Genomic DNA, 9,024 nt, shown 5'->3' with positions numbered 1-9,024 from the left:
CAAGAACATCAAATGACTTTCATTCTGTTGAGAAGGACCATTCTTTGAAAATAAGGCTAAAGTTTTTGCCTCCCCTTCCCAAAATAGCGGTGAAAGAGGGGCAAACTCCCCATTTTTATGATTTTTTCATTGAAAGTTGGGGGCCGCGGCCCATCCAACCCCTCTTATTGGCTTTGGCGTTTTGATTCCTGCACGGTTTCATGCCCTGATGTTTTAGCTGCAAAACAAAAGTTACCCGAAGTAGATTGGGCAAATAGCCTACGAGTTATAACATTTTTTCGGTTTCGCCGAGGCGTTTTGGCGCGAATTTTAAATTCATACACTTATTTGACAAAAAATGTTATAACTCGTAGATTATTTGCCAATCTACTTCAGCTAACTTTTGTTTTACAGCTAGAACATCAGGGCATGCAACCGTGCAGGAATCAAAACGCCAAAGCCAATAAAAGGGGTTGGGTGGGCCGCGGCCCGCAACTTTCAACAAAAGAATCATAAAAATGGGGAGTTTTTTCAAATATTCTATAATGTAATGCACCCAGGAACATGAAATGACGTTCGTTCTATTAAGAAGGACAATTCTTTGAAAATAAGGCTAAATTTTTCCTCCCCTTCCAAAAATAGCGGGGAAAGAGGGGCAAACTCCCCATTTTTATTTTTTTCATTCAAAGTTGGGGGCCGCGGCCTACCCAACCCCTCTTATTGGCTTTGGCGTTTTGATTCCTGTACGTTTTCATGCCCTGATGTTTTAGCTGCAAAACAAAAGTTACCCGAAGTAAATTGGTCAAATAGTCTAGGAGTTAAAACATTTTTTCGGATTCGCCGAGGCCTTTTGGCGCGAATTTTAAATTCGAACACTTATTTGACAAAAAATGTTATAACTAGTAGACTATTTGACCAATCTACTTCGGCTAACTTTTGTTTTGCAGCTAGAACATCAGTGCATGCAACCGTGCAGGAATGAAAACGCCAAAGCCAATAAGAGGGGTTGGGTGGGCCGTGGCCCCCAACTTTGAGTGAAAAAAATCATTAGCATTTGTTGCATAATCTATGGTTATTAATTTCCTCTGAACTTTTTAGAAGGCAATGATTATATTGGGTTCATACGGCTTTGAATGACATTACAAAGAAGATTTATGTACACTACTACTCAAAATAATATGCATAACATTATTTTGGGTCGGGACGGGAAATTTTTAAAATTCCGACATTCGGGACTGGAAAAAAACGCAGTAGCAGCTTGGGGTGTGCGGGACAAATTTTAATGAGAAACTTACTTTTCTCCAATTACATGTAACATCATTTTTGTTATTCAATAAATATTCATCTATTTGACATTAATTTCATTGCCAGGGCACTTGTTTTTATGTAAGGTATTCCGATCTTAAATACAGGTAAGCTACGTAAAAAGACTGTATAAGAATAGAGATATAACCATAGAATAGTTAGCGTAACTATTCTATGATATAACAGCGCATATTCATTACGGGAAATTTTCGGGACGGGAAATGTTCGAAATTTCCCGAACCTCTGGAAATTTCGAATTCTACACGTCATTTTCGCTTTAAGGGATTGTTTTTGCATTTCTGGTACAAAAACGAAGAATTTCCGATAAGTTCCAGCATGGTTTAACCATTTCGTTCTCATGAAGGTCGCACAATTCCCTTTAGGTGAAGGGATATTTGATTTCATACCGACACGTTCTCTCTTTTTTTCGTATAGTTCTGTTCGAGGTCATTTTTCGATTGTCCTCCAGAATGTTTCTATTCTTTTCCAATTAGGTTCTTTTTTCCTGTATCATACGCTGTACTTTTCAATCACTACGTAACCTTGGTTCTTTGTGTTTGGAGGTCGGCTTTATCGTATACATTATTTTTTATTTTTCAATGGCAGCATATCTAGGTTTTTTCTTCTATGTTAACCGTTTGATATTTCCGCATTTGACGAACATCACGTTGAAGTCGATGATTAAACATTGCTTTCAACATATGGTTTAGCAAACATTCTGTTCGTAGTTATGATTGGTTAGTTTGATGACGTCACTTGAACAGTTTGTTTATTTCTCTTGAGCAAAATATGACCCCAAAACACGCAACCACTATCATCTTACGCTGCCTTTCTTCTTCCCCTCCTACTTCTGCACTTGCTTGCTGTTGTGCCGAAAGCCCAGTAAGCGACGAATCGGCGATACGATTTTAGCTCATGGTGTACTGACAGAAGATTGTGGAAGGAAAAATTATTTCCTTGTATTCTATTAGTCTTCATAATATCTCTCAGTAAGGCCGTTCTGGTAAGTAATAGATTACTATAGATAATGAGTTAACAGCATGTTTTATATTGGTAAGCTTCACACTTCGAAACTGTTATTCAGTTAAGAAGCACCTGATATTATATCAGTACTTGCGAAATAATGTGAATAATTTTATACGGGTTTATAAATCAGTTAGTCCAACATTCGCAGAAGTAGTGAAATCAGTTGTTGTGTCTGACAGAATTTTAGGAATAATACTACTGCAAGTGCACGGGGTTATTTCTTCCTTATTTTGTAATAGGAGTCTGTGTCCGCACTCGATTCTAATGTTTATTATTTCGCCTTCTCATCTCGGCACATGCATTGTCGAACTTTATTAGATAAAGAGCACTTGAACTATCTAGGCAAAGTACCCTATCGATAAGTACAAGACGGTGGAGGCACATAGTGGTTCGGATCCGGGTTCATTCCTTAACTGTGCATAAAGTGGACATAAAACAACAAATCAATCAAAAAGTACAAGGGATTTATTTTCGTGGTAAAAATTTACTATCCTTCGGACACCCCTAATTTTTTCGTTTTGTCAATTTTTGATATTCATACTTACGTATCTGCTTCGCGGAACATTCCTGAAGGTGTATCAACGTTGTTTTGATGAAATTTGAACTATGTTTCCTAACCTAACGACGTGCCAATGGTTCGTGGGGCTAGCGCCAATGGTTCACAATTATTTCCAATTTCTAGATCCTGATACTAACACGACACCAAATTTTAACTGTTTCCCAACCTAACAGAACTAACCTATCCACGTGCCAATGGTTCGTGGGGCTAGCTATTCTCCGTCGGAGAATTAATTTTCAACGAACAACATGAATTTCAGCTATGAAACATTCCCACATCACACAAAACACCTTCCCGATGTTCGACAATGCTACAGGAACTTATTACGGTAAGTAGTTTCTTCTGTAAAAATAATAAATGTGTCCGAAGGATTAATTTCTTATTTGATACATTAACGAGTACTTACTGTTCTTCCTTATTTCCACACACAATTTGGCAATAGCTTACCCGTTCATTTCACGTTGTGCCAGTGGTGTGTCGATTTGGAGTGTGCATGCAGTGTTGCAACCTTGTTCACTGAAAAATACCTAAAATTAAAAAAAATATTAAAAACCACAAAATTTTTTCACGAAAAAAGTTCAATTTTTGACATAAAGAGTAATTATTAAACCATTGACGTTAGCCCAAAACTTCACGATAGCTTCACGAACCATCACGGGGGACGAGGTATGCCTACTAGGTTAGGTTAGGCCTTGTTATGTTAGGTTCCATTAGCACTCCTTTCGTTCAATTTAGCATGTACGGACAACATCGGTATTTCTCGATGAAAGATAATACACAGAAGTCTTTTAATTTTAACTTTCCACATCCTGCATTCCACTTGTTTCTTCAAGATTCCGTATTGAATTACAAATACCACGGCATCTTCCACACCCGGCAACAACTTCACGATGCATCCTCGACACGTCATCTTATAGCGAAAACACAGCGGGGGTTGAAACACTGACTACAGGGTTTACGTCATCTAACACACGGAACATTGTGCTCTCATGCAGAAAGCAAATGGCGGCAGCAGCAATAGCACGTCGGAAAGAGATTTTCGCAGAAAGCAACATGCATTTGCATTAAAATGGATCAAAACTACATTCCCGAACTTCAACAACGCTACAGAAAATGATTTGTGTAAGTAGTTTCTCCTGTAAATTTGAGGAAATACGTCTCACCTATAGTAAAGTGTTACCAGGCAAAGTTCCGATTGTTTTTTTTTCACAGTTCGATTTCTAGTTATGGTAACCCTTAAGATTGTTTCATGATTTTTTTCAAATTCTGCTAGCAGAAAGACTAATTGTTGTAGAGTTTTGTCAATCATTCTCACATGAAATTTGAACCGTGGTTTAAGGAATGAGCACTGTTTGAATTTTGAAAAAAGTTATTTATGTTGGAAAAAAAATCTTAAAAATTGCCTTACAACACAAGCATGCATGCTCCCAATGGACAAGGCATTCTCCATTGATAGAAGCGACAGCAAGTATTCTAGAATAATGGGAAGGGATGTAGAAGTAATTTGAAACCTTACTGAAACTAATCAGCACAGTTTTAATTTCAAAAAGTTCAATTTATGGGTAAAATAAGATGTTAAAGAGCTACCTTGCGGTAAACACCGCATTTCACCTGACTGTCCGATTACATAGTCTGTCATGTAAACTTACTATGGAAGCATTTAGGGATATTATTTTAATGCTATGAAAACTAAACCTGTTCCACCTACCCTAACTACGAAAACATGGGACAGAATTTACAATACCGGACCCCTCCCCGATTTTTGTAATATTTCACATACTCACTAATTGAGGCCTCCTAATCACGAATTTCAAGTTAAAATTTGGGGGTCATGTGTAGAAATTGCAAAATAAGGGGGTCCGTGATGGCAACCTACAATGCAAGATTGCTCATTATTTGTCTCAAGATTTTGAGTTTTGAATACTTAAGGAACGAAATATATATTCCTGACATTACTACAACCCAAAATTTTAACTATGCTTGCCTAACCTTACCGTGAATGGTTCGTGGGGCTATCCATGAATGGTTTTGGGCTAATTGTGATAATGAACTGATAAAAAATCTGGGGTAACGATTAGATAAGCCGGAAACACATTTCTTGAAATTTACAGGAGAAAAGACGAGAAAGTACTTACGGAATTGAGTTCTTGTGGACTTTCTGAAGCCAGAGAAATTGTTTTTTCGAATCATGCAACTTATTTGGCCTGTAAGTAGTATTTTTCGTCATTCATGCATCTCCTTTGCATGATAGCTCGTGCCACCATTGCCGTCGACTATGTGAATCAAATGTTCTTTGTGTTCGGTTATGTAACCCCCTGTCAGTGTAGCAACCACGCAGTTGTTTGACAGGATGAGGTGTCAAGGTTGCGTTGTGATAATGTTCCCGGATATTGAAGACCCACGAGATTTTTTAATTGAACATGGAATCGTGAAGGAAGAAATGGAATGTCCTAAATGTAAGCTACACATTGAACGGGATGGGAAGTGGCTCTATATGTGTATGAATGTTGTTATTATTTTTTTTGTTTAAATTTATTTTTCTAAATTTTCCTAACCTAACCTAACCTTCCGTGAATGGTTTGTGGAACAATTTTCCATTCAAAACGTTTTGTGAATAGCTTGTGCGGCATTTATAGGTTCATAGGTTTGGAAACACTGCACATCAGCTGACGAGGTACTTGTTTATTATCCTTCGGACACATTTATTTATTTTTACAGAAGAAACTACTTACCGTAATAAGTTCCTGCAGCATTGTCGAACATCGGGAAGGTGTTTTGTGTGATGTGGGAATGTTTCATAGCTGAAATTCATGTTGTTTGTTGAAAATTAATTCTCCGACAGAGAATAGCTAGCCCCACGAACCATTGGCACGCGGATAGGTTAGTTCTGTTAGGTTAGGAAACATAGTTAAAATTTGGTGTCGTGTTAGTATCAGGATCTAGAAATTGGAAATAATTGTGAATCATTGGCGCTAGCCCCACGAACCATTGGCACGTGGTTAGGTTAGATCGTCTCAGGCAAGCGAAAAGGCCTATCAGAAAGACGTACTGGTAATGTGAAAAATTGCAATTAATTTCATCAAAACAACGTTATGTAAGTACGAATGTCAAAAATTGACGAAACGAAAAAATTAGAGGTGTCCGAAGGATAGTAAATTTTTACCGCTGACAATACTGCATATCAGCTGCCGACAGACAACGTGAGTCAAGATTTGCCCGCCGAATTAGGAACGACAAATAAATAATTATAATGTTAAAATAACGCTTTTTTCATGGGGAAAAAAGTGATCCCAACTTGAAAAATGTTCCGCTATGCATATGAGGTAAGTAGAAATGATTTTTATTTGAAAATAAACAAGTTAAATGTGTCTCCGGCATATCTAACTGGTACCAAATCTGGTAACTGTTCCGATTGTTTTATGATTTCTCCTTGCACAGAGACTAATTATCGTAGAATTTTGGAAATTATTATTATCCCACAATCTTGAATCGAACACTTACAGTGTTCAGAAATTGCAGAATTTAAGCTTTACATAACATGATAAGGTTTTATTATCATGAAAAATCAATGCAAGTGTCACATGGAATAATCCATAGAGGATCAAGGTTACCCACTATGTTTGAGAGAGCACGTCTTCTCTGACCAACTGCTCCAAGATTAGAGCACTAGATTTGTAGTAAAATCGCAGGTCTGTCATAGGCTCAATCACCACCACTTGCAACATGAAATTTGTTCACATGAAGACAATAGAAGACATACTCTCGCAAAACATAATGTTAGAATATGTATAGTTTAAGACACTGTAGAATATGTATAGTTTAAGACACTGTATAATGTCCAAGTAACATTGCATGCTAATGATTTAACTGTCATAATATTGAAACTAACAATCACTGCGAAAGCTATATTATTACTGCCTCACAGTATCCAGTTTTGGTGCACCTAAACATGGATTCAGATGTTGATCCGATTTCTTTTGATGAATTTCAAAAGATTCCATTGATGTATGTAGTAGTGCTAGTATGCAGCGTTTCTGTAAAAACAAGTGAATCTTGGCCTGCCTATGAATGCTAAAAGGCAGTTTTGAATCGGCATTCAAGATTCACAGTACAAGATATTCTTAAACACATGTGGAAATGACACGTTATTGCGCAAGAAATATACAGTCGATATTAATTATATGTCCTATGTGCATTTAGTTCTGTAACCGATTCATATGCTGTAGAACGATACATGTAACATGCAGAATTTAGCATTTAAAATTCTCAAGCTGAACTTGCTGGGAGAATGGCATATGCTGAACTGTGTCCACTGAATAGATATACATATTATTATTATAGTTATAATATTTATGAATTATATGTTGTATAGTTTAATAGGTAATATTTTTAATATTACAGGTTTGATTAAGTTCATTTATGTCATGATTAATGTAAACATTTTTATAAGAAAAATGTGTTATGTCTACATGATTAAATTTAATAATTATCACAGTAACACTTTTATTGTAAAGTTTAAATGCATGGCCATGCAATTGCGCAGGTGGCAAATGTTTAAGAGAATGAAATATCTCATTGTAGGGTTGGTCTTTGTAATCTATGTGATACAAACTGACAATATCCACTCAAAAGGGTGAGGGATAACTAGGCAACACAGCCTCGTTGACGTCACACAGTGTACAGGATCCAGTGACTTTTGTCCTGCTCTCGCTTTGCTTTTCCCATATGTGGCACCAGCGCAATTCTGCTCAGCCACCTATTTTCATGGCTGTGTGTTTAGGAAATCATATTCACCCTTTGACAGAACTTTGTAAATTAAATTTTCTATTTTTAAAAATAATTGTTAAATGAATTGGAGCATTTGATTTGTTGACTTGAAATTCCATGTAAGAAGCAACTATTTATTTTCTAGACACTCAGCATACATACATTGTTCTAAGTTTTACAGGTCTTCGATGTAGTCCCCAGCATTGTGTACAACGTGTTGCTAGCGATGTGGAAGCCGTTGGCACTGCCTAATCTGTTGATAGTGTGAAGAGAGCTATCATCTGCCAGAAGAATGTCTTGAACTGTTCGGAAACGAATCCCATGAAGTGGTTCCTTCATCTTAGGGAGTAGGTCGAAGTTGCAGTCCATGGTGACACTTTCGTGCTGTGCAACCTCTAGCACATTCACTTTTTAAACAGCTCCCCTACTCCTGCTTCTGAAACATCGCTGCACTCCGCGACCACTCGCTCAGAACTGCTCTGTTCTTGTCACATGGAGCCCGACCCTGTGGCCGAGTGGTTAGCATATCGCGCTGCAAAGCCAAGGGTCCCGGGTTCGAATCCCGGTCGGGCTTGGTTGTTTGTGAATGTCCATTCATCACTCATCCCCATCTTCGCAAATTAGCCAAGAGGCACAAAACGCGAAGTAAAATAAACTAAATCAAATCAAATCTTGTCACATGGAGTGGGAAGAGTGAGTTCATTTGCTCTGAGGGTGGATATGCACGTAACTAACCTTTGGTATAAACAACACTGCCTGGCTCCATTGCACGGCGTCGCTGCAGTGCCTTGAATAACATAGTGTGGAAAACAACCTAAGAAACTGGTTCCCGAGATGACGACAACGTAGATGGCAGTGCGATCAGCACAGCTGCTAATTTTCTTATTAAAGTAATGCGGCTTAGTTAGTTTTTGAAATATATTGTGTAGATTTGTTTGTCTTGAAAGGCGGTACGTGAATTGATGGAAACAGTTATATTTGTGGAGTGATTTGCAGTCACAAAATGGCATTAATTTGGAAAGAAAAGTAAAATAAAATTAATAAATATATAGCATGCGTAACACAAGAAGAAATATCGCAATGTGATTCCGGACGTCAGGTGTTGGATTGTGTACTAGAGTTTATTTTTCTGTGTTATTAGAATATAAATAGTATTCTGAGAGATATTTCATACCGAGGCGACAAACCACAAGTGTCCCTTGGTAGCGAGCAGTTGGTAATCAATGCAGCCTTTCGAACCGTAGGGACACAAGCTCTGACTGCACAGTTTCCTCAAGATCAAAGTGACACGCGTCAAACGATATGGGGATGTCACACCAAAGCGACACGGGTTCTTCTGTCCAAGGCAACTTTCATACCGAAGCGACACGTCACTTGGAAACGAGCCA

The 9,024-nt window shown here is 37.8% G+C and overlaps 1 protein-coding gene across 1 annotated transcript in view; it reads left to right on the top strand.

The window, feature by feature from the left end:
• Positions 1-2,083: 2,083 nt before the first annotated feature.
• LOC146000236 (3'(2'),5'-bisphosphate nucleotidase 1) overlaps positions 2,084-9,024 on the top strand; it is a 33,137-nt gene continuing 26,196 nt past the window's right edge. The window contains exon 1 of the mRNA XM_083137655.1: positions 2,084-2,287. The gene's annotated coding sequence lies outside the window, so the exon portion shown is untranslated. The remainder of the gene's footprint in view (positions 2,288-9,024) is intronic.

The sequence above is a fragment of the Lepisma saccharinum genome, chromosome 16 (assembly GCF_977018435.1).
Source record: "Lepisma saccharinum chromosome 16, izLepSacc3.1, whole genome shotgun sequence".
NCBI lineage: Eukaryota > Metazoa > Arthropoda > Insecta > Zygentoma > Lepismatidae > Lepisma > Lepisma saccharinum.
The sequence above is the reverse complement of the archived record's forward strand: the minus strand, read 5'-3'. Positions and strand labels throughout refer to the sequence as shown.